The sequence below is a fragment of the Leptonychotes weddellii genome, chromosome 2, assembly GCF_054177405.1.
Source record: "Leptonychotes weddellii isolate Sample4059 chromosome 2, ASM5417740v2, whole genome shotgun sequence".
Taxonomy (NCBI): domain Eukaryota; kingdom Metazoa; phylum Chordata; class Mammalia; order Carnivora; family Phocidae; genus Leptonychotes; species Leptonychotes weddellii.
The window spans coordinates 159859905-159885542 of NC_138370.1; the positions used below are offsets into that span (position 1 = coordinate 159859905).

The window sequence follows — 25638 nt, forward strand, 5'->3', positions numbered from 1 at the left end:
CATTGGACAGTTCAGGCAGTCACGGGGTTTGCATTCAGGAAGAACTTGTGTGTAGGGTGATGCTTTTCTGAAAAGTCGGCTGTGATATGGCAGATTTGCAAGCACGGTTCATTGATGTTCAAGGGTTTCTTTCTCACATGAGCAGAGCTATTCTGGCATTTGGAATTGCAGATCCCCCCCCCACCCCTGCGGCTTATTTGTTTGTTTTTATTGCTGTTGGGAGCAGACAGGAGAAGGTGAAAGGATTTAAAATTCAGCAGAGGATTGCCAATAGTCAGAGGTCAGTGGGGCTGGGAAATCTTTGGCAAGCTAAGGGTCCAAAAGAAATGGAAACCTCCTGAAACATCCAAGCTCATGCGTACATCGATTACACTGGACACCCTAACCAGACTGCATATATGGGTGTATTAAATACACTGAATTCTCTGAAGACCTTTCTCATAAATTTCTTCCATTTAGGAAAACTTCAGGTAAACCGCAAGTAGGCAAATGTTGATCTATTAACTTGAAGTTGGAACTTGGCTTTCATTATTAAGCATTTGTGAAATGCCTAGTTCAGTCATTTACGGGTGCATTTGATCAACACACGGATAACTGTTGAAGGTCTCCTATGAGTCAGATGCGTGGTGGGCTTTGGGAAAACCAGAGGATTTGCAGTCCAGAGAAGGAGAAAGACAAGCAGACAGGCAGTTTCAATAGGATGGAATGTATGGTAGGACTCAGCGCACAGGGCTGTGTGCACGCACAGAGATGGCCCAGGCCCAATAGAGGGTGTCTGGGTGGGCCTCTCAGGAGAAAGGATCCTCTCAGGTGAGGCAGAAGGTGGGGGGAGAGGTGAGGCGGGAAGGGCAAGCGGCGCCATGTCTGTGGCAATCAGACCCATGCTGTGGGCTTTGGCCAGTTGGAGGCTTGGCGGCTATAGGAAAGGAAGTGGCACGACCAGGCGGAGCTGTTCAACGCTACTGTGCTTGTAGTGAGGAGAGTGGTAGAGAGAGGTGTCTTAGGTTGGGTTGCCCAGAAGCAGAGCCTGAGACAGGCTTCTTGGGCAGACAGGTTCCTGAGGGAGTGCTCACACGTGAAACCTTCAGGGGTGTGAGGGAAATGTGCAGAGGGCAGGCAGGGATGTGGTCTAGCCTCAGCCTGACCCCACGGGAGCTCTGGGGCATGTGGGTCAGCCTCGAGCCTCATTCTCATGCAGTCCTGACGGTGGGCTGTCCCCAGAGTGGAGGCGAAACCTCTCAGGGCAAGTCTCAGGACAAGGGAACAGCTGTGAGCTGTTAGCCACCCCGGTCAGGGGACATGATGGGGCACCAGGAGCAGCTACTTCCAGAAGGAAAAGTGAGCAGGGTGTCCTCCACATGGGGGAGATTGCGGCATGCCATTGCTGGAAAGGAAAAGGGGAATCAGTTCTTCTAATGGAAAATGCATTAGGCGTTCTGAAGAGAGCTGCTAAATATGGGGTGAGAACTATAGGACATTACCGGCGGTTTGGCTGAAGGCGAGACCTAAGAGGTGTATCCATCAATCATGAAGAAAAGAGGCCCACAATTCAGAATTAATCAGAGGTAAAGGGAGTGGGATTTGAGTAACATTGAGGGATATGTCAGGCAAGGCAGGGATGTGGTTCGGCTAACATCCTGAAAATAAATAATTCTCTCCTATTTCCCTCTGAGGAGCACAAGGTAATTTGCAAACATTTGCAGGCAGTTTTCACGGGGCTGAACTGCAGGCAAAGCTCCTACTGACTTCACAGGGAGCTCCCAGGGGACACGCAGCAAGGTGAGGCCTTGGTTCTGGGTAATTAAGACTTAGGGCACCCTGTTCAGCGCAGAAATCCCTGCTCGCATCACTGAAATGCAGCCTTGTAGCTTCTCAGTGGCCAGCAGCCGTTAGAAGCCCACTCACGCCGTCATTACTTTTGCTATCCTTCACTTTCTGAAATCAGAGGATGACTTCACTTTAAGAGGGACAGTCACTTTCCAATCAGTGGAGTCAGCCTATTTTGGTCTGTGGCCTCAGAGTTGCCCACTGACGGTACGGTCGGTCCTCCATGGCGTGGCAGGAGATAGGAGTTGGCCGAGATAGAGCCAAAATCCACCATTGCTCCTGAGCTGGCGAAATTCTCCCCAGACACACTACCTGTACTTCTTTCTTTTTACATTACTGTCCTTTTCTACTTCCCTTCCTGTCCCCTTCTCTAAGACACAAAAGTGCTCCTAGGTGGTCAGACCTGGACAGGAAAAAAACGTCTCTAGAACACTCTTCAGATCCCTGCGCTGGATCGGGGTGCAGAGGGAAGGGGTAAATGAATTAGTAGTTGTCTCTGAGGTTTCACCGTGTGCAAGAGACTGTGCCGGCAGTTAGGAAGGGGACTGAGAATTCTGTAACATGTCCCTGACCCTCCAAGAGCCTACAATCTTTTTTTTTTTTTAAAGATTTTATTTATTTATTCATGAGAGACAGAGAGAGAGAGAGAGAGGCAGAGGGAGAAGCAGGCTCCCAAGGAGCAGGGAGCCCGATGCGGGACTCGATCTCGGGATGCTGGGATCATGACCTGAGCCAAAGGCAGACGCTTAACCATCTGAGCCACCCAGGCGCCCGAGCCTACAATCTTATAGAAGAGGCAGTTTAAAGGGAAAGAGGGAAACCATCAAATGCTACAGCAGGAGGGATGGGGCTCTGTAAGGGCCACAACAGGACCTTGAAGGGGCAGCGGCCAAATCCTTGAGGATGGGAAGATACAGAAGAAGGGAGAAGGCAAGAGAGGATTCCTAAGGAGGTGAGGGCTTATGGCACAGAGCCAGCAGAGGCTCAGAGAGATGAAATAGCTAAAGGAACCCCTAAGTGTTTACGTGGCTGAAACCAAGGCTGAAAGTGGGTAGGATGGTAAGAAATAATTATAATAACCAACATCGTTTGAATACTCATGGTGTGTGTTAAGCACGTTGCACTCTTTTATTCTTCCCCTGGAGTAGGCAAACTATGGCACGTGGGCCAAATCTGGTCCACACCTGGTTTTGTTTTTAGCCCACCAGCTGAGAATGAATTTTACAGGTGAACATTGACAATAGATTTTCATGATCAGGAACACTTAACTTTGAACCTTAATTAAGCAAAATGTTAACTCCCCCCACCCGACCCCCCTGAAAAGAATTTCACTATCTCATTCAAAAATTGTCCTTGATTATTATTATACTTGGAACTTTGTCAATAATATATGTTGTGGAAATTTATTTTCTCTCTAGTTATAGAAGTACCTACATAGTAGTCTTCATTCTGCATTTTGACCTACAAAACCTGAAATATTTACTACCTTGCCCTTTATAGGAAAAGACTGCCAGCCCCCATTCTTTCCAAATGCCCACAAGTCATCATTTTATTTAAGGATAAGGGGACTGAGGCACCGAGGATGAACTGATGGGACTCAAGTCACAGAGCTAAGATGGGGTGGGGATAGGGTTTGAACCCGGGTAGTCTTGTTCCGGGCCCACACTCCGAACCACACCTCCTCCCAGCACTCGCAGAGCTCTGGGAAAGAAGCTAAGCACCTGAACTAAGTAAGGCAAGGGGAGAGGGACCAGAGGGGGACAAAACTGCCCGGATGTGGGGACCAGCAAGAAGGAGGAGGCTCCCCTGGCTGACCTGATGTGTGTGGACCTGCGCTCAGGCTATGGGCACAATGGGAGTAAGCCTTGTTCCCCAGAAAACAATTTCTGATCAGGGGCATCGGATTTCTGTCTTGAATGATTAGGCTTATTCACAGGGTTGCAGGAAATGCAGGAGAAAGAGGGCTGGTGGCCAAGGGTGGGACGGAGGGGACGTTTGTTTGGTTTGGACAGGTGGTGCTGGGCCGGCTCGGGGATAAATATGTGGAGATGCCCAGGAGGAGGGTGGGTCTCAGGGGCCAAGAGGAGAATTGGGGCCCCCATTGCTAATGACCCTCAACTCTGAGAATCAGAATTCACACACTAAGGGAAGAAATTGCTCCCTTTGTTAATAGGTATTGAAAAGTCTGCCTTCTCAGAATGGGGGTGGGGACAGAACAGTTTTTTATTTTTGAAGCCTCAGGGTGGAGGGGAGTGGGGGCCATGGTTCTGGATTCAGGGGATCTGGGAGAAGGAAACATGGTTCTTTTTGAAATGAGTTATCCATGTCACCATATGACAGCTCGCGTCACACACACAAACACACACTACAAAGGATCTTAAGAGACATATTTTTAAAACTCCAGTGTGTGTATGAATTTACACAGAATTATCTGATAAGCTTCAGAGGCTGCTGACTTGAGCGTGAAGATTTCCAAGTAAAAGCAGAGGGGAAATGCTCAGTATAATCGAGAACACAAGGCGAATTTCCTTCCAGTGAAGTTTCAAAACACAAAGCAAGAAGCAGCCTCTGATTACATAATTCCTACCTGGGAAAGTAAAAATCTTTGATTATCTATTTATGTCCTGCCATACTTGGGGCCCAGAGGAAATCGGGCAAGCCTAAAAGAAACTAATTTCCACCCCTTCTCCCTCTCCTTTCTCTCGTTTCGTGGCCTCCGTAACCTTGACAAGCTGGCCTGCGTGCACCAGGCTGACTCAGAGTTCCACTGAGGCAGATGCTTCACCCAGGGGCAGGCGCTGCTGGGGAGGGAGAGACCGGGAGGAAGGGACTGGGGGCTGGTCTGAGTTGACCTAGCTCACTGAGGGGATTCTTAGAGACCTAATGTGTCCCCAAGAATTCACGGGGCAGATAAAGAGAAAAAGACGAGGCAGTGTGACATTTTAGAGGAAGTGAGGGTTTATCGAGGTCAGGGTGTGCCCTGAATTTGCAATGTTTGCCTTGGTTTTCCTTGAGGCCAGTCCTGATCTATAAGGTGCTTGCGTGCAAGTTATAAAAAGGTGGCCCTAAAAAAAAAAAGTGGCCCGGCTGCTCTGTCCCCACCCCAAGGCAAGCCCGAGGCGAGGACTAATGGTAGGGCAGGGAGAGGAGGCTCTCACCTGGTCCGCTAACTAATATGAGAATGAGATTTTCATGAGATGTCTTTCCAAGAGAAAATGCATGTGCATAAATACACAACAGCTGTGTAAACTAAAACAATTATCTCTCCTTGATTTGAAGGGAGCATATAACGTAGGTAGAGGAGAGATTTGTATATTTACCTCTGAACCTGATTTGATTTTAATATCATTCTGTCACTTATGAACAGTTCCCAAGTGACTTGTCAGGAAGAATCGCTTATTAAGCTGCTGAAAGTATCTTAGAAAAATAGCAGACGGCGTAAACTGTGACTCATTCCACGGAACCCCGGTGGCCCTCAGCACCACCGGTTTCTGCACTGAGTTAAGAGTTGTGCAAACACGCGTTCCTGCTCTCCTGGGTGGTCAGTGCTAATCCCAGGGGAAGGAAGAGTCACAAGGCACAGCCTGGTCTGAAAGGATTTCGCAGCCCAGTGGGGAAGGAGCAAACAGGTGTTTAAAATATGAGACAAGATAAGGTCAATCAGAAGCAGCCACCCCGAAGTTGTCCTGACAATGTATAGGTCTGTCTAGGGTGCGATGGACGGGAACAGAGAAGAGCAGACATTAACCCAACCTCAGGGTGCCAGGGAAACGTCAAGGCAGAGACATCTGGACGATGTCTTCAAGGATGAATATGAGTTTGAACACAGCAAAGGGAGTCTCGGCACGGGCAAAGGTTTGGGGACAGGACTGTGCCCAGCTAACAAGGACACAGGGAGGAATTCTGCAGGGCTGAACAGCCTGGTGTATGCGAGAGTGACAAAGAATGGGAAAGAAGGCAGGGTAACCGAGCCAGACCCCCAGGGACTGTGAGCCCCGAAGGTCGTCAGGCTGGGAAAGGTGCAGATTGGTGTTTTAGATGGACTCCTCTGATGGCCTCCCATCTGCAGAGCTGAGGCTTCTCAATGAGATCCGCCTTAAGCGTGATACATTGTGGTGGTGGTGGTGTTTTTCTCACTGACTCAACAAAGTAATTCACTTCTAAAGTGTTTGGCTTAGTCTCAGGGGGTGTTTATACCCTAAAACGCACTGCAAACTATGACCTGTGGGTGGTATCTGGCTGGCCACCTATTTTTATAAATAAAGTTTTACTGGAACAGTGCTGCATCATTCCATTCTCTGTTGTCTGTGGCTGTTTTTGCTCCATGGCTGATTTTGAAGCAGAGTTCAGTGGTTGCAACCGATGACCCATACGTCTGAATTATTTATGATTTGGTGCTTTACAGAGAAAATTTGCTGACCGTTGCGCTGAAGTCTTTGCCATCTCTCCCATCAGACCAGAAACCGGGAGATAACTGTAAAGGCTTGGCTCATTACTTTCTGTGCTGTTTACCTCTGCCTTTATCAAGTGGCCAAATTCAATGGCCAACAGTGGGAAACAGAGTGGAGAATCACGCACAGAAGAGGCAATAAGATGATAAGCACCAGGAAGCGGGCAAATCTGGCCAAACCATGCCATTTCTGCTTGGCAGGGGTCCCTAAGTCTGAGATCAGCAGTGTGCCAGGAACACCAGGTATATTGGTTTCAGCAGAGTTTGAAAACCTTTTATCATGTCCTTACAGGCAGGACAAAGCTGGCTAAGTGGTTGGGTTGATGGTCAAACAATGGCCCCCCAATGTACAGACCACTGTGCCGACATCAATCTTAGGGTGATCTCTTACGTGTTCCCGCAAGACTCTAGACTTACTCATCCTCTCCTGTTCAGCAGTTTTATTGGCATCAATAAATCTGTCCTTTGGTGTTATCAATGTGGAGTTAGCCCATCGCTGGGGGATGGGGGGCAGCTCATAATTGGCATTGATACGTCAGCTTCGGTGTTCCAAAAAATTCTTGAAAATCTTGAGCAGTGACCAAAATGTGCTGTCTGCCAGAGAAGCAGTTTCCCCTAACTGAGGAATATGAGGCTTTAGCAGGTCCAGCCCTAACATCCATAGGCCCTGGGGCAAGAGTACAGTGGAGGCCAGCATGCCATACCCCCAAATACTTAGAAGTTCTAAATCAAGCTCACAAACAGCTAGACAAAATGTGTTCTATCTTCCTACCTTGACAAATACACCTTCTTCACCACCTAGAAGCCCAGATTCAAATTCTGATTTCACTGATTGCTGGGGGTTTTAATGCTAGAACATGGCGGCATGGAGAGAAGCAGCCCTAGCCCCCGGCCCCCAGCTGTTGACCCATCTTCTCCTTTCTGACCTGCTCTTAGAGTCCTCAGCAGCTGATCTCTAGTTACTTCCTCTATACTGCTTTGCCAGTTAGAACTGTCTTTTGGTGTCATTTATCGGTCTCTGCCCTCTGGCTTCTATACTTATACCCAATTTCTGCCCCCACTGCTGATTAATCTGTTTCCAGTCTCTCCAGGTAACCCCAGTTTAGTGCTTACATTTGGCACAGTTCCCAGGCAATAGTGTTCCTGATGGATTCTTCCCAGGGCTAGGAAACAGAACTTGGCCAACCTTCTTCTACCTTCCAGCTCCCAGGTCTTGTAGGATAACTCCTCTCCCCCACCGTCACTGGAGCCGATGCTTCTTGGGCTTAATTACGAAGAATGAACACATACTTCAGCAAACTTGAGGCTACTGGGGGTGGGAGGTAGTCCCACCCACAAGTAATACATTGCTTTCAATGCTTGCGTTTTTATTTTCAAAGGGTCACATGCTTTAAGAAAAGGTTTCAGTCATTCATATATGATTATGTATAACATTCCAAAAAGTACACAAAACAAATACACAGCTCAATGAATTATCACAAGGCATTTGACCACCAGTAAACAAATACCCAGGCAGCGCCCCCTCCACCCCTTTGTACGTCATTATCTTCTTCCTGAAGGAAACCAACCATTATTTTTTTAAGATTTATTTATTTATTTTAGAGAAAGCGCGAGGTTGCGGGGAGGAGTGGGGAGGGGAGAGAGAGGGAGGCAGACTCCGCGCTGAGCATGGGGTTGGATGTGGGGCTGGATCTCACAACCCTGAGATCATGACCCTGAGATCCTGACCTGAACCAAAATCAAGAGTCAGATCCTCAACCAACTGAGCCACCCCGGTGCCCTGAAACCAACCATTATTTTGACCACTGATGCTATTGTTCAGTTTTGACTGTTTGGGGATTTTATGTACATGGAATCAACCACTATTCCTTTGTGCAGGTCTTCGTCCACTCAACATGTTTTTGGGATTCACCTATGATGCTTTGTGTAGCTCTCATCTGCTCATTTTCACTTCCGTGTGTCTATTACACAAGTACACCACAATTTATTTATGCATTTTATTGTCGATGGGCATGTAGGCTGTGTCCCATTCCTGGTTATTATGACCGATACTGCCTTGAATATTCTGGTAAATATCTGTAGTGCTCCTGGGCATGAATTCAGGACTGTGAATATCTAGAAGTGGACTGCTGGATCCTGCGTTTTGCCTATCTTCACTTAGTACTTCCAAATAGTTTTCCAGAGTGGTGGAACCAATCTGTACTCAGTCCATGAGAATTCCTGGGGATCTACCTTTTCACAGGGTTTGTTCTCGTTGTTCTTCTCCATGATACAGCCGTGTTTGTTTCCATGTTGAAAAATGATATACATTTTATGCCCAAGAGGGGAAATGATGTTTCTGGACGATGTACCAAGTTTATCTTGAGGTTTCACCAGTCCAAGTTGCAAGAGTTCAACCAAGCTGACCTCTTAGATCTTCTTCATTCAGAGTCATGAACTTCTAGGCTTTCATCAAACTGTTTAATATTCATGGAACAGCTCTGCCCGGCATAGCACCTGAGTCATATTGGCTGAATGTGAAGAGGATTCCCTGCTGAACTTCAATCCATTTTGCCAAGATAGTATTTATCTGAACAATCTTATTTTGATTACATGTTCATCTATTTGTCACTTAGATAAGCTTCTAAGTCCCTGCAAGGAAATGGACCATATACTTCCTTAATACATACCTTTCTCATCTATAAGAATTCTTGGGACCCCATGGGGAGCAATCAGTATTTGCTAACTGACTGGCTCAGTGTAGCTTAAAATCCATCTTTATTTTTATATGATAGTTTAAGTGATTTAATGAGTGGCTGTCACTGACAAGGCACTTGGGGACTGTACATAAAATGACACAATAATATAAAAATAAAGCTGTGCTCAGAGACATTGCTCTTTATACTAGAGGAGACAATTCTTCCTTTGGTCAAGTGCAGTTGTTTTCATTGATAAAAGTTACGTCAGTCCACATTCCCTTCGACTGCCTTATTTGAATCCTTCCCAAATCAGGAATCATATATAATATTCATTTCAGCAATGAATATGCAGGAAGTGCTGCATCTCTTTATTTAGGGATTTTAAACATTGCAGTCATGTTCATCATGGTGACTATAGGCTTTTATATCTAAGACGGACTCATTTCGCAAAGTCATATTTAAATATCTCAAGCGCTAGTGTTGGCCTCTTGGGTATTGCACAACATACGACTGGAGAAGGAAGGTTGACCTCACCCAAAAAATGTAAAGAAATGGCGCAGCTGTGAATATTTCACGTTTAGGAAGCAGTGGGATGAGGGAGAAGAAGAAAATTCTAGGAATTCTAGGGAAGCTAAGTTTGCAATGAGAAATCTGGATGTTGGTTTCATCTTAGAGCAATGTGGGAGTTGTTCTCTAACTTAATGACGCTCTAAGTGAAGTATACAATTTTTTTTTCATTTGCATGTTTTGTAGGCAAGGTTTCTCTTCTGCTCCTTTCAATAATCTAAATACCAAGTGCTGACAATCCAGATGCCACACATACAGTTTCATATCTATGGCTCTGCTCTTGATTTTAGATCTTAGGATTGTTTCATTCTTTCATTCGTTCGTTTTTTCTTTTTTTTTTTTTTTAAAGATTTTATTTATTTATTTGAGACAGAGAGAATGAGAGAGAGCACATGAGAGGGGAGAGGGTCAGAGGCAGAAGCAGGCTCCCTGCCGAGCAGGGAGCCCGATGCGGGACTCGATCCAGGGACTCCAGGATCATGACCCGAGCCGAAGGCAGTCGCTTAACCAACTGAGCCACCCAGGCGCCCCTCGTTCGTTTTTTCATTCGTTTGTTCATTTGTTCATTCATTCACTTGTTCATTTGTTTAATTAGATGGTCAGGCAAGAAATACCCAGTACCTACTATATGCCAAGTGTTATGTTTGGTGCTCAGGGAAAAGTGATGTGTCCTAACAGACACTATTCAAGTAATTGCGAAGCTGCATCAGTGTGAAGACTTTAAAGGAGGAACATGGTACGATGGAAATGTGTATTAGGGGATTTGACTTAGAGAGGTCAGGGAAGTGTCCTTGAGGGAGTGATGCCCAGGCTGGTATCTGTTAAATGAACAGGTGAGTTAACTAGGTGGAGTGGGGGAGAGGGGAGAGGAGCTTGAGGAAATGAGAACAGCTTGTGCAAAGGCCCTGTGGTGGGCGAGAGTATGACTTCCATGAGGATTAGAATGAAGGTCAGTGTGGCAGGAGTAGAGTGAGCAAAGAGTGTGGGCAGGACCTTGTGGATCCTAAAGGAGCTTTTCCCTTAAAAGGAAAGTTGACACATGGGGGAGGATAAGTGGAGGACAGGAAGAGATCCCATTTCATAGTGTGGGCTGTGGGACTCAGATATATGAGGAAGAGGGTTTTAGAAGTTCTTATTCTTGCCTTTACACAGTTCCTGGTCAGCAGCTTGACTCAATTACAGGTGTCCCCCGACAGCTGTGAGCTGTCAGGCAGGCTGGTCTCCCAGGCCTGAGTGGATAATAGGGAGGATACTCAGGGGTGGCAAAGGGACACGCTCCACTGGTCCGGATCTGCTCTCTCCTCTGAGCACAATGAGCCATTTGGGCAGGAAGCTCGTGCTTGCTGCTTGCAGATCTGAATGTGTTTAACTGTAACGTCCTGACAGGAAAGCCTGGTTTCAACTTTAATAGAACACAAGGCACCCAACCAACTGGCATAATCTCTCCCCTGAAAGGTGATGCGTGGCCTTTGTGTGCTGGGGCTTCAATTTACAACCGAGATTAAACACAGATAAATTCAAAATATAAACTTTTTGACACCATTTATAATGCTAATAATAAAATGCATCATAATAGCATTTTCATCCTCCAGGTATTCAACATTCGGAGATTCAAAAGATCTGAAAAAGTATTTTCGGTTCAAGCTATTATAATGCCTAGCATTCTAAGGCAACAATAAATCTTGGAGGGGCAGAATTCTGGGCAGGGGGAAGGAAAGGGAAAGGTAACTATGTCCTGAACTTTGACTGTGATTGTCATGGAGCAGGATTTCTCAACCTTGGCGTGATTGACATTTTGGCCCAGATCATTCTTTATTGTGGTGGGCTGTCCTATGTATTATATGTTTAACAGCATCCTGGTCTTTGCACATTAGACGGCAATAACACACCACCCTATCTCCCAGGGTGACAACCAAAAACGTCTTCGGTCATTGCCAAATGTCCGCTGGGGAGCAAAGTCACCCCCCATACTTTGAGTCACTATAATACAGGAGTTATAACAAATACACCTAGTGTAGACGGTTTTGTGAAATAACAATAAGCATTGCCAACAACCTGAAGATGTACATAAAATTTTAAAAAATATTACACAGAATATGGCTAGAGGATTTTCAACCTAAAATCAGCTTTCCTTCTCAAACTAGTTAGACACATAGCATATGTATGAAAATGACCACAGGCAAGCCTTCCTCAAAACTCCCAACAAAGGGGCAGATCCTTTTCTGTCCGTTGAGGGGAGCTGAGCTTGTGATTCTGCAAGTCAACTTTTAAATTTTAAGTTTGAAATGCACATACGGCTTTCCCATTTCTTCCTTTGCAGAGGAATAGTTTAAAAAAAAAGGAACCGGTTGTTCGATCTCTGTGCTCTTGAGACTTTAAACATTTCTCCCCAGCTCAGTTTTGGTGGAGAGATGGGAAGGTATTAAAAGCTCTCACACAATCATTCGAATGCTTAACCGGACTCTGGAGGAATTAGAAAAGCTGTGTAAAATTTCCCAAGAGGGTGAAGTCTCTGACAGGGGTCCGACGCCCCTGTCCTCTGCGGGGACAGTCACCCCTGGCTAGCTGGGCTCCTGCCGCCCAGCTGACTGAAGGTGCTTGGCTTGCAGCCTCTTTACCATGCTGTGTGTGAGTGACCTTGAAAATTGGCTAAATCTCCTAGGATCTCCACTGTCTTTTCTCTGAAAATAAAAATAAAAGCAGTGACTGAATCCCTTGTCCGAGTGTTGTGAAGTTTAATGAGATCACAGTCGGGGGACCCGGTGTTATCATTTGAAGAGTGTTACTTCTCACTTCTGAGGCTGCCAGGCTTTGTCGGTATTTTGCCTATTTTCTTTTTGTTAAATTGGTTAGGTAGGCAGATGTTTCTTTTATATAATTGGAGAGGCAGGATTTAGAAATGTCACGGAAGTACCTGTTAACCACCCTAAATTTAAATCTGGTGAGTTGAGATTAGACATACACAAGTTTCAACTTATTTTGTGTACCTAAAAAATAGATGAATTATGTAAACTTACTATATATACAAAGCAAGTTTAAGCTCGCCGCTAATATATGTCATTGCTCTGTATATGCAATATATAAAACAGATTCAAACTATATATGTATGTATGTTATAGATACAGCAAATATCACTGAGTAGATTTCACGGTGTGAATAATAATAATAAAAGACTGCCTAAAATATTGGTAATACCATGGCTTACACAATTTGAAAAGGCTTTTGGTATTTCAGCTTAGAAGATATAAGCAATCTGTACTAAAAATGTGAATGGAGTTAGAAGAATTTAGTTGGTGTGAATAACAGAAAGCTCTGGACAGAAGTCACTCCAGGCAGCCTGCCTATTTATCTTGTGGAAGGAGAATTTATCTATAGCCCCTGGAGGAATACGAAGAGAGGGCTTGTCTTGTTGTGTCCGGTCGTGTTTTGTGGTCTATGCTGCGCAAGGAGGAGGCTTAGGCAGGAAAATGTTGGTTCGTTTACATTAAAGCTAAAGACCGATCCCTGACTAATGTTGAAATGAGCCAGATAGACTGGGGTTAGTCCAAGGGGGAAAGCAAATAATAATGGGAGACCAACATCCCTGAAACTGGAGCATGATTTTGGAACATTCCAGTGGCAGCAGCATGGGATGTTTGTCTTATGGAAGGAGGTGGGAGGAGAGGCCTGTGAGTTTTCAATCCTGACACTCAGAAGTGTGTGCCCTGGACAGTAAGACTTTCCTCCCTGTCCAAGCTGATACTAATAACCTCACATTTGTGTCGCTTGCAAAGCACATCCCCGGCCACCATTTCCTTGAATCCTCAAGACAATCCTGAGACTGGCTGTCATCATTTTCAATGGATCGAGCTGGCTCAGGGGAATTGCTCAAAGGCCCTCATCTGCAAACTGGTGGAGAACCAATTCTATCCCACACACCAAGTTGCTTCTCTTTAAGAAAGAAAGAGAGAGAGAGAAGGAAGGAAGGAAGAAAGGAAGGAAGGAAGGAAGGAAGAAAGGAAGGAAGGAAGGCAGGCAAGCAGACAAATGCTCTTTACAAAGAAGGTAAAATAAAATAAAAATTGAAAGCCATCAGGGTTCTAGGTGGAGTTTGGAATCAATAGAGTGGTTTTATTTGCTTCTAAAAACGTTTCTTTTCTTAGGCTTGCCACCCTTCCCTTTTTTATCTTAATTTCCTGCCGGTGGCCTTGGGCTAAGGCGATCTTCCATTTTAAAAAAGTAAGAAGGCCTGTCTTGTTTTTCCACGGCTCTCTCCCACACTGAAACTTCCCATAGGTCAGTTGGCCACATTTCTACATTAGCTGTCGGGTGATGGTCGCCTGGCCATATGTACATGAACATGGCCTCTCCAAGGACCAGGTCTGTCCTCCTGCATGGGTGGAGTCCACTTTACTAGTTTTAAGATGCAGTGAACAGAAGTCCGTTCCTGTAACTGACCGAGAGGGCTTGACCCCTGAAGGCAGGAATCTCCTGGGGAGTATGAGGCTGCCCTGCTCACCCCACAGCCAAGCTCACTGCCTCCCAGCAGCTGCGGCTTTTACTTCTTGCTGTTTTGTTTTTCTTTTCTAATTCCCTAAGTTTTTTGTTTGTTTTTGCCCTCCACCGATCTGGCAGAGACTCACTTCTTGTTGTTTTGTTTTTCTTTTCTAATTCCCTAAAGTTTTTTGTTTTTGCTCTCCACTGATCTGGCAGATACGTTTATACTTTCCAGAAAGGTGTTTAAGCCACTTGTGTTAAAGGTATTTTTTTTTTAAATAATGTCCTGTCAACAATGCAAACGATGCATTGAGAATATAATTTCAGAAAATAAAATCAGAATCCGTTTAAACACAACTTACTAAATGTTATTGCTCATCGTTTGGCATTTGGTCTTTGCAATTTCATTTTATTTAATGCCACTTTTGATGTTCTTGATTTGAAGTACTTCCTTTTTTTTTTTTTTAATTTTTATTTTAAGTGAGGTCCCCAGCCAATGTGGGTCTTGAACTCACGGCCTTGAGATTAAGAGTCGCATGCTTTTCCCAACTGAGCCAGCGAGACACCCCGATACTTCTTAACTTTTATTTTTATCTTGAAGGCAGTATTTTTTTTTAAATGCACTCCATTTGACTTTCTTCTGCTAACACCCTTCCTGGCTCAGTCGTTGAGCGTCTGCCTTTGGCTCGGGTCATGATCCCAGGGTCCTGGGATCGAGCCCCACAACGGGCTCTCCGCTCAGCGGGAAGCCTGCTTCTCCCTCTCCCACTCTCCCTGCTTATGTTCCCTCTCTCACTGTGTCTCTCTCTGTCAAATAAATAAAATCTTTAAAATATATATATATATATATACTGGATTTCTATATAATTCACCTCAATTTATGTGTCTGCCTGTTTGTCCCTCTATATATCATCATTTATCTGATTAGCAAATGTTGCTTACTCTGGAAGGTGCTAGGACAGATCACCATAGTGATCTTAGTCCCCAGAAGATGTCTTTTGTTATGTGGTCACTGGTGGGTATCACATGGGATTGCCTCTTCAAAGTGAGACACATTCATCACTCACCAACCCGCTGGTCCTTTCCTGGAGTAATTTTGTTCCCTCTCCACTTCACTCAGATTTGAGAGAGTTAATTATTTAATATGTTTGCAAAGCACATTGGGTTCCCTAGAGAAAGTGTGCCACATAAATATATATAAATGAATAATTAATTAAAGTTTAAGCAGATTACTTGGTGAGTTCTTCCTTAACTGCCCCATTTTCCTAACGAGGTGTTTTGAAGTTCTAATTTCCTTTGGTTTCTCGCCCCTCCTCGTTTCCGGCGTCTTCTCCTTCTTCTTAATTTTCTTCTGTTTAATTCTTTCCCCCCTCTGTCCATTCTATCAGTGCCTACCATATTGCGGACACTCGGTCAATCAGAGTGATTTAGCGCCAGATCCACAGGTAAAAGCCTTCATTAACTTCAACGGGCATCATAAGCTCCTCGGAACTCTAGGGTGAGATTAATAATTAGATAATGATTCTAACGCGCTGTGAAAACGAGAAGCCAGGCTCATGAAAATGCTGAGCACGGTGTGATCAGTAGTCAAGAAAACCCTTGTTTACTAACCCCTTTTCCCTGATCTGTTTCAAGTAAAACAAGAGATCCCTGATACTCTAAAAATTAATATAAGTCAAATCAAATCCCTCCTACCATCCCGGCTCTTCTCAAGGGCTAGAACAAAACACGGAGGTTGCAATTGAAGAGCACAATTTGGAGGTTCGTTGGATTCTCTTTGAGGGAACAGCAGACTAATTTAGATCGCGTTTGAAGGAGAGACGTAATTGCTTATCGAATGTTGACGTCCAAATCCTAGTTATTCCTTTACCAGCGATTAAGGGGAATTGGAGAACAGTTCACGTCCATCCTGCTAAACCTGACCCAGTTTATTTACACTGTAATCTTACTTCAGAGCATGAGAGGTAAAATGAGCTGCTCTTATCAATTAATAGCTGGAGAAAAAATTAGATTTCAAGTTCAACATAAGAGCTATTTATTCCAAAGCACCTCAGAAATGAAGAGGGGCTCCCTATTACGCTGGAGGGAGGGGCTCTGGGGGGCAGGAGTGCTGAAGAGAATTTTTTTTTCCTTTTCCTCTTAAGAGTTTGAATTACTGTGCAATCTTGGATTTTCTAGTGACCTGTGTTAAAGCCCTGGGGCTAAAGAAGACCTATAATGGATCTATTTCTGAATTGTTCAGCAGTATTGGAGTTTAAAGCAGCAGTTGTGGTACATGTATATAATGAGGCCAGTGCTTCCTTCCTCATCCAAGAGGGCATTGGTCACAGCCCTTCAACGCCACTCAAAGTACAGAGGAGAGCAATCTCTTCCTCAGCCCCCTCCAGAATTCTCCAAGGTAGCAAGTTCTACCCTGAGCAGAGACCGAAGTTGCTCTAAGGATCTGAGATACTGGGTCAGCGGAAGACCCTACCCTTGCCCCCAGATCTCCCTGTCCTGCTTTGCCTGCCCCAACCTTCAGTCCCACATTCCACAGTCAGAAATTCGTGTCCCTGGGTTCAGGCATTGTTTCATATTCAAATACCCCCGGGAGGTAGAACACATTCTAGTTATCAGTGATTAATAATTTAGCGTTCATTCGACAAACATTTGTTGTTTGTTGAATTTATTCATAACGTGAATTAATCAGAGTCAGGGAGTGAGGAGGTGCCTTCCTACTGGTAGCCTGACCCCTCTGCCCCTCAGGAGGCATGGCTGGAACACCAAGTGGCTGGATTAGACCCTCCAAGCTACTTCCAGACCCAGCATTGCCTACCTCTCAGACAGTTCAGGGATGGGCACAGACCAGACAGTGGGGATGGACAGGGATGGTCCCTGGGCGTGAGGACATTGGGGGAGAGAGCCTGAGACATAATGGAATGAGCATAGAAACTCATCAGAGGGCTGGGGTCTTTGATTTGCTTTATATCAACCTGGACCCTTGGATCTGAGTTCTAGAGCTCAGCTCAGAGTCTGGTATGCAGTAGGTACCCAAAGACATTGCATTAAAAAGTATAGGAAAAATGACAACACCTGTATATTAGTTTTCTAGGGCTGCTGAAATGACATACCCCAAACTGGAAGAGAAATTTGTTGTTTCACAGTTCTAGAAGGTAGAAGTCTGAAATCAAGGCAATGGCAAAGCCGTGCTCCCTCCACTAGACAAAGATCCTTCCTTTCCTCTTCCAGCTTCTGGGAGCCCCAGGTGCTCCTTGGCTTATGGTAACATAGCTCCAATCCCTGCCTCTGTCTTCATATGGTCTTCCTTCTGTGTCTTCACATTGTCATCCCTCAGTGCATGTCTATGAGCAAATGTCCATCTTCTTGTAAGGACACCGGTCCTATTGGATCAAGGCCCACCCCACGATCTCATCTTCACTTGACTACATCTGCAAAGACCCTATTTCTAAATAAATATTTGCAGGCACCAGGGGTTAGGACTCCCAACGTATCTTTTTAGATAGATTCCGCCCATAACAGGATTATTTCACGGGATTCCAAGGAAATTGTTGAGACAATGAACTGATATACAGATGTGAAATGTCTTGGGGATTGGAAAGCATTTATGCAAAGGTGTGATAAAGAATTCAGCTGGGATTTGAGCCTGGTCCTTTCTGCTAACCTTTCGGCTACCCACAGAGCCGTTTACTATGGGGACTCAGAAGTCCAGTTTAGGGGTGTGAAGACAAATGAGGGGAAGAGTATAGAAAATGAGGTCAAGGACTCAAGGATGAAATTCACTACCTTCATAGGGTTGCCTGGGTTCCAAGTAAGGGAGGTGACCTCAAATACCCCATGTGCTAACCCAGTCTTCCCAGGATAGGACCTGCAGGCAGATAATGCCTGTTCACTGAGGTCATAATTGAGTGAATGGAAATCACTGATTTACACTCAGCTGTATGTTTTTTATTATCATAGACTTGTAAGGTCACTTAATGAAGAAAAGCTTTAATAAGCACCAGGAAGACATTAAGCATTGCACTATTCAGAAGGCAGATATGGTTCCTGACCTCCCAGAGCATGGGTTCTAGAGGACACAGACTGCCATGTATGTATTTTACATGTTTTTTTTTTTTTTCCTTTCCCTTTTGGGGGGTTAGCACCAGGGAAGTGTTGCATTCTTAGGAACCACAAGTCTAATTTCCAATTCTGGGCTGAATAGTAATTTTTCCTGAAGGTTTGAATAAATCATCCAATCTGCTTCAGTTTCAACTATTTTCAGCATTTCTATTTTAATCATTAATTTTGGCTGCTTAGGACCCCGGAGACACTGAGCCCGTTTGTGACTTAATTTGGGATGGGAATGAGGCAGGAGGCAGAAGATGCGCTGAGAACCAAACAAGAGAAAATGGGCTTGAGCTACGGTCTGAAAGATTTGGGCCAGATGCAAGAACACTTTCTCGTTAGTGATAGCTGCAATATTTGGTTTGTTCTAGCAAGGCAAATTATAGAATTTGCACAACTGTAATTTTGGTAAAGACAGGAGAGATTCTCACGTAAGGAAGATAGTTTAATTTTCATTCTGATTTGACCAAAAGGAGATGAGTCAGATGAACTATCCATTCAGGTAAATCATAATACTCAAGATAATAAGAAGGGCACACAATCCATCCTGCTCCCCTTTTTGCTTTGAATGCCAGGGAGCTCAAAGCTAACAATACCGTTCAATTATAAAAGTAATATTAGCCTAGGGCACTGTTTCAGTTACCCATTGCGGTCAACAAACTACCCCTAAACTTAGTGGTTCAAAACAACAATTTATTTTTACCTTTCATGGTTCAGCGAGTTGACGGGACTCAGCTGGGCGGGTCTTGCTTGGGGAGTCTCAAGCAGTTTTAGTCAAACGGCGACAGGGTTGGAGTCATCTAAAGGCTTGACTGGGGTAAATGTTCAAGATGGTTTGCTCTTCACATGTCTGGCCCACATGATGGCCGGAACGGCTGGAGGCCAGCTGAGCATCTCTCTCCCTCCACATGGCTAGCTTGGACTTTCTCAGAGCACGCTGGTGGTCGCAATTGACAGGGCAGCTGGCTTCCCCCTCCATGGGAGAAATAGTGGGGGGAATACCCTCCCCACTCCAGGGTTATCATGGAAATGTGCTTCACGGGTGGGGTCATCTGTGGAGGCATGCCACCACAGGTATTTATAAACCTTTTTCTATTTTTCATAATTTTTTAAAAAGATTTATTTATTATTTTTTAGAGAGAGAGAGAGAGAATGGGTTGGGGGGCAGAGGGAGAGAGAAAAGAATCTCAAGGAGACTCCCTGCTGAGCACAGAATCTGATGCAGGACTCGATCCCACAACCCTGAGATCATGACCTGAGTCAAAATCAAGAGTTGGATGCTTAACCGACTGAGCCACCCAGGCGCCCCTCTATTTTTCATAATCTTATAAGGGATTAATCTTTCTTTGTGAGCCGTTTTTGGAAGTAGACAAGTGTGAATAATACACAAAGAGTACTTTATTCTTGTCTAGGGCTTGACAAGCTACCATGTGCCCTCACCCATGCTCCTTTGATGGCCTTCCCAATGCCACATCAATGATCAGATTGGTGACTTTATCCCCAATTTAACAGAGGTGGAGACTGAGGTTCAAAAAGGATTTGTGACCTGCCCCAAATAACATAGCTAGGAAGTGGTGGGATGGCCCTGGACTGATGCTTTGACACGATAGTGTGTGTCCTCAAGCTCCACAAGGCCCTGACTGACACTTAAGCTTCAAACCCACGTATGACTCTGCACCCCCTCCCCCCAACTTCAGGACACCTGCAGCTTCTCCACCACCTCTTGTCACAGGAGGAGTGGAGCGTAGTGGTGGAAGCTGGAGTCCTTGAGCAAAGCTGCCTGAAACCAAACCGGCTTGTCCACCTCATGAGCATGGACCTGGGGTCTTTTAAAGGACTCTGTTCCTTCTTCTGTAGAATGAGGCTGCTTCTGTCCCTGTCATGAGGATTGAATGAATTAATGCCTCAAAGCAACACTTGATAAGAACTTTAAAAAGAAATCTCCCAGGGGCGCCTGGGTGGCTCAGTTGGTTAAGCGTCTGCCTTCGGCTTAGGTCATGATCCCAGGGTCCAGGGATCGAGCCCCGCATCAGTGGGGAGCCTGCTTCTCTCTCTGCCGGCTGCCCCCCACTTGTGCTCTCTCTCTCTCTTTGACAAATAAATAAATAGAATCTTAAAAAGAAAGAAAGAAAGAAATCTCCAGCCAAAACTGTAGAGATAAGTAGCTATTAAGAGAACCCTGGTCTGGCGTCCTCTTCTCTAGGCTATTCTCAATTTTATATGGACCTTACTAAGTATCCATACATATACAGCTGATCTTGACATTTCATTTTACTTGATATTGTTTATTACCAGATAGACTAAAAGCCCTCAGTCGATGTTAATGCCTGCCTAAGGATCGTGATGTCAGCTGCAGGATACAGTTATAAAATACTCTCAGGACTTGTAGACACCACCCGGTTGCCCAAGGTCTCACGGCTACTCTCTTTCCTCAATTATTTACACTCTCTCTCCCTAGGTGCCTAGTCGATATCCCTCCTGGCTCTCTCTCCCGAGTGGATCTGCACATTCACACCCAACTTCCCTCCACCTCTCCTTTTCACACACATGTTCTTCTCAACACGCTCACCCAAAGAGATCTTTCCAACTACGGACACATGCCCTTGACCTTCTGCATCCCAGGGTCCTTCCTTGCTTAGACCCTCGGTAAACAGATTTTTCTGTGCTCACTGAGCCTAGAATATACCCCTACCATCCCAGATCCCCCAAGGATGGTAGTTTTTGCAGCTACGCCCAGTGGGGCAGGGCGCAGACCTATATATGAGTGAGGAGGCTCTGGATACCCGGCTGCCCCTTCCGGGCTCACAGGCTCTCCACCAGTGGTCTGAGGGGGCCAGGGAGTGGACTTCCCCTCTTTCCGGGCCTGGTGGCAGCACAAACAGCCAGGATGCAGTCCAGGACACTTGTGATAGCTGCTCCTTAAGGGGACAGATGCTCCTGACTTGAGAGGAGGCTTGGCTAAGGGACGCTGCCTGCTTTTTCCCAGCTCAGGGTCGGGGGAGAATTGAGCTGAATAGGCACCTATTCAGAAGGGCAATGAGCCAAAAATAACTGGGAGCAACAGCATTTCATCTGACAGGCCCAGAAATAGAGCTCATTTCAGAGCACACCAAGGCTACAGAGTGGGTGATTCTGAGACCTTCAGCATTCCCACAGAAACGCGTGGAAAAAGTCCCAGCTCACACAAGCACTCCCAACTCCCCTTTGCACAACTTCTCAAAGCAAGGGTCCCATGGCCCCCAAGAAAGGAGTCTGCAGAGTCACAGAGACTTGAGGCTCAAAATATTGGGTCTGGGGACCAGGAGATGAGGATGGTATCTGGTGGAATGTCCTAAGGAAGGAAGGAACAGGAAGTAACTGGTAAATAGGGAGGATTCAAAAAAGGAAGAACAGAGATAGGAACAGATTTAGGGAAGCCCAAAGCCTAGGCCTTCTCAATGTTTCATGAGAAAAATGGAAGTACTGAATGCTGAAAAAGGGTTTTTTGTTTTTTGGGTTTTTTTGCTGGATCCTGAAGGTCATCCTTGGCAGAAAAAAGGCCATGGTTTTCCAATGGGGATGGGCAGTGTGTTGCCTGACAGCAATCTTCTCTTCTGTTTGTGTTTTCTTCTCTTCTACGTTGATGGAAAAGGCAAATGTCACAGTTCATTTATCTTTATTCCGCATATCTGAAGTTGCAGAAAGGAATGGAGGGGGTGGTAATACACAGAATTCCAGAGAACCAAAAGCCGGGTGCTAATGGGAAGGAGACGGAGAAGATGACACTGAATAGAGAAGGAAAAAAAAGGCAGGGGCAAGAAGGAAAGGAAGGATGGAAAGAAAAAAAAATGAAAAAGGAAAATGATGAAGTCGATTTTATGGAGTGACTAGGGCTAAGAACTTTCTATGTACAAGGCATGGGGGCAGTGCCCAGGGCTGATTAAGAAACAACCCCTGCTTTCAAGCCTCTTTCAACCCACTTGAGGAGAACTGGCCAACAAACCGACTAGAATAGGAAGCAGGATTAGCCAGTTGCCTCATGAGGCTGCAGGCGAGAGAGAAAGGACCAGTTGCTTTTTGACCTGAGGTCATGAGGGAAAGCTCTCCAGAGCTGGTGGTATTTGCCTGGGCCCCAAAGGTTTATGTAGGAGGGCAGTGGGCAGAAGGAGATTTCCTCACTCCTATGTACTGCCCTCCGTGCCCTCTCTTGTAATTCAGAGATCAGGTGTCTCTGCATGGCCAGATCTCTCTCCCCGAGACATCCTCGGGACCTGACAGCCCAAAGTTAAGTTTCTACTGGTCCACAGCAAAATAAGACAATGACCCATCGGGAGTTTTTCCACAAACAAATTATATTCAGTTTAAAGGACTTTTGTTTTATTATGATAGTAGGTCCTTCCTAGTTTTTTGATGATAAAAATACCCTGTCTTTTAGATGAAATAATGTTGATAAAAGACAGCATATTGGGGCGGGGAGTTGTTTGTTTTAAGTATTTTTACTTGGCAAATGAATAGTTGGCCAACTGCATTGGTCCCTGAGATTTTACAGATTTTATTTTTTTTAAAGATTACTTATTTATTTATTTGAGAAAGAGCATGAGCAGGGGGGAGGGGCAGAGGGAGAGGGACAAGCAGACTCCCCAATGAACGCGGAGCCTGATGCGGGACTTGACCCCAGGACCCTGGGATCATGACCTGAGCCGAAGGCAGAGGCTTAACCGACTGAGCCACCCAGGCGCCCGATTTTACAGATTTTAAACCATTTCAGTGTCTAAGAACTACTGGCCTCGGATGCCATTCTGTGTCCATTGAGGCAAGTGCATTCAGTGAAGGTTGTTCTTTTTCCCTGGCAGCCCTGAACCGACGCCTCCAGGCCTCTGGTCGCTCCTCCCCGTAAGCCTCGTGGAGGGCGGCTGCTGTCCTCTTTGGGGACTGTGTCCTGTTCCGTGGAGTCGCTCTCTCACTGTCTCTCAGAGTGATGGGACACACGGATGCACACGAAGGCAGATAAATACAGCCCCCAGGCACCTTCACAGTTAGGTGGAGCATGAACACTTAATTCAAACCAATAAATTGTAAAGGCGGGAAACGATATTTTCAAATGAACGTTCTTCTTCTGTGATCAGACCACACCCTTCAAATTACTGATAGAGACAGCTGGAGAGGAAGCAAGGGCAAAAACTGATTCTGGCTTCTGGACCGAAATGTCACAGACCGCTGTGAATAGAAATCCTGAACTTCTCTCTTTCTGCCCCTCTCCAGTCCGGAATTGATCAGTCAATCCCGCCACCCCCTGCCCTGGGCCACAGAGCAACCTGAACATCCCTTTCCGAGGACCAAACTGTGTTATGGTTAGTCTTCTGCACACCTGCCACTCCTCCTGGAAAGGGGTGCCTGCTCACCTTTGGATTCTGGAGCCTTGGGTGGTGCCTGACTCACAGGAGGAGCCCAAGAGAAGCCTAGTGAGTCAGAGATTTGATATACGAGGTTAAAAACAGGGGCGCCTGGGTGGCTCAGTTGGTTGGGTGACTGCCTTCGGCTCGGGTCATGATCCTGGAGTCCCGGGATCAAGTCCCACATCAGGCTCCCTGCTCAGCAGGGAGTCTGCTTCTCCCTCTGACCCTCACCCCTCTCATTCTCTCTCTGTCATTCTCTCTCTCTCAAAAATAAATAAAATTTAAAAAAAAATTTAAAAAAAAAAAAAAAACAGCCCAGTACCCTATGGGGTGTCTCCACAGTGACTACAGTCAGGGAAATTCAAACTCACAGCCTTCTAAAACTTCAATTCCATGAATCCTGATTACAAACAACCTGAGGAAACCATTTTGTTCCCTGAAGACCAACGGAGTCTGTGGGCAATGAAGGGGGAGAGAACTCCAGAGAAGCCCAGGAAGACAGGCGGAAATTCCAGAAATATTGTGAAGCCCCATCTTCTGAAACTGGCCAACAATTTTCCTTCCACATACATTAAAATGTATAGTTTATACTCTGACCTGACTAAAAAAAAAAAAAAAAGAATATATATATATGTGTGTGTGTATATATATATATATATATATATATATATATGGACACAATCTGGGACAAAGCCACCAAACCTTTCATCCCCTTGGACACCCAATAGACTAAATGATTTTCCACATCACACAGGAGAATTTTAAGTGCTTTGGGTTTATGGAAGTGGGACAGGGTGCTGGAGACATCTGTCAAACAAAGAAACCCTCAGATGCTTTAATGGGGTGGCTATTGGATGACATGGGAGCAGAATGACCCTTTCTATAAGCCAGTGGATCTGACAAATGGGGTCTTGGGACCAGCGGCAGCATCCCCTGGAAACATGCTGGAAAGGCAGCTTTTCAAGCCTCACCCGGGGGCCAACTGAAGCTGAGATTCTAGTGGGGTTGTCCAGCAATGTGTGTTTTCATAAGTCCTCCCAGCGGTTCGGATGCAGGCTGAACTTTGAGAACCACTGACAGAAGGCATTACCTTGCGGTGAGTGACTCGCAGCCAAGAGCCGGGCCCAGGGCCACAGCCCTCAGGTGACCTAAAAAAAGAAAGGGATGACTCAGCTGAGCTGCTGAGTGTGGCGGGGCCCGTACTGAGATGGCTGAGGGCATATCCAGGCATGACCCCGGGGCACCCCATCTTTACTGCCAGCTTCCCCTGCTGCCTGTTTGGACTTGACCTTCGGCGGTGGCACGTCCACACGACAAGGGCTGGGCGAGGGCCGTATCCTTCCTCTCTCCCAACTGTTATTAGTCGCAATAAGCACAAAGCCCCCAGTGCCAAAGGGAAGCTTTTGAGAACTTTCGAAGGTGGGCTGTTTCAGAGCAGCAGCTAGGGGCCCAAGCAGTCGTCTGAACCGCCCCGCGCTTCCCAGAGCACCAGGTGGCCGCAAGCTGGAGGTCTCACGGTCCGGCCGCGCCCCTCGGCCTGGCGGCTGAACCCCCTACCCGCGAACAGCCAGTCCCAACCTGGGTCCCCAAGACGGAGGGTGGGCCTGATTTATTTTTTAAAAAGTGTGCACTTCACGAGCCTCACCCTTTCATTTAGGGCTTGGTCCAATTGCATTGACCTAATTAATTCATTTTCTTTTCGGTCCCAAGTGGAAGCCAGGGCACAGGGCTGCAAATCCAACGCAAACCCGCTTTGGGCGCCAATACTCTGGACAATTAAAACAAAGAGCGGCGGCGGCGGCACCGCACAAAACCCTTGGGAAACATCCAGAACGTGCCGCGTACCAGCCGGCAGGGCGGAGCGCAACCTGGGTTAAAAACGTGCCCGCAGGGAGGCGGCCCCACCCCTGCAGGTGGACAGGTGGAGGTTGGCAGCGGTCAAAATCCGTCCTTAAAGAGCCAGAAGCTGGGCCGCTGCGTGGCGCAACTGCAGGGGGCACACTCGCCCCGCGCCCAGCGGGAATGGCGCCCTCGCCCCAAAAGCGACGGAACAAAACCCATTGCACCGGCGGGAACTGGGCTGCGGGACCCGCAGGAGGAGTGGGTGGGAGCCGGAGAAGGCGGGAGGGGCGCCTGGAACGAGAAGGGGAAGGGGGGGAGG

At 46.1% G+C, this 25638-nt stretch overlaps 1 long non-coding RNA gene across 1 annotated transcript in view; it reads right to left on the reverse strand.

Moving 5' to 3' along the window:
* Window positions 1–24233: 24233 nt before the first annotated feature.
* The window catches only part of LOC145720225 (uncharacterized), a 3712-nt gene continuing 2307 nt past the window's right edge, over window positions 24234–25638 (reverse strand). Inside the window, exon 2 of the long non-coding RNA XR_014143080.1 lies at window positions 24234–24625. This is a non-coding gene — a long non-coding RNA (uncharacterized LOC145720225). The remainder of the gene's footprint in view (window positions 24626–25638) is intronic.